The sequence below is a fragment of the Empidonax traillii genome, unplaced genomic scaffold (assembly GCF_003031625.1).
Source record: "Empidonax traillii isolate 1590-97213 ecotype Southwest subspecies unplaced genomic scaffold, ASM303162v1 scaffold2139:size67343, whole genome shotgun sequence".
NCBI classification, from domain to species: Eukaryota; Metazoa; Chordata; class Aves; order Passeriformes; family Tyrannidae; genus Empidonax; species Empidonax traillii.
In genome coordinates, this window is record NW_020957332.1 from 43,974 (window position 1) to 44,448 (window position 475).

Sequence of the window (475 nt, forward strand, 5' to 3'; positions counted from 1 at the left end):
GAGCCTGTCACATTATGATGCCCTCAGACTTCCTTTCCCAGCCCACACAAGATCATCTGCCTTCACAGAGAGTGTTTCTTGTCCTCCCAGGACTGTTCCCAGCACTGGGCCCAGCTCTCCACAGGCCTTACCTGTGCTGAAGAGCAGGAAGGATTATCTTTCTGGTCAGGCATCGGAATAAGTTGCCCAAGGAGGTGGAGGAGTCCCTGTCTCTGTGTTCAGAGGTGTCTGGATGTGGCCCTTGGGGACGTGGATTAGAGGTGACTCCAGTGGTGCTGGAGGACGGTGGATGATCCTGAAGGGCCTTTCCAGCCTTCGTGATCCTGTGATGAGGTTTTGAAGGACAGAGGTGCCAGAATTTGCAGCAAACAGGCTGGAAGAATGTGCAGAGCCTGTCACCAATCTTTTTACAGCCTGTGGAGACCCACCTGATACCTTCAAAATGCTGCATTGGAATGTATCTTCAACTTTCATC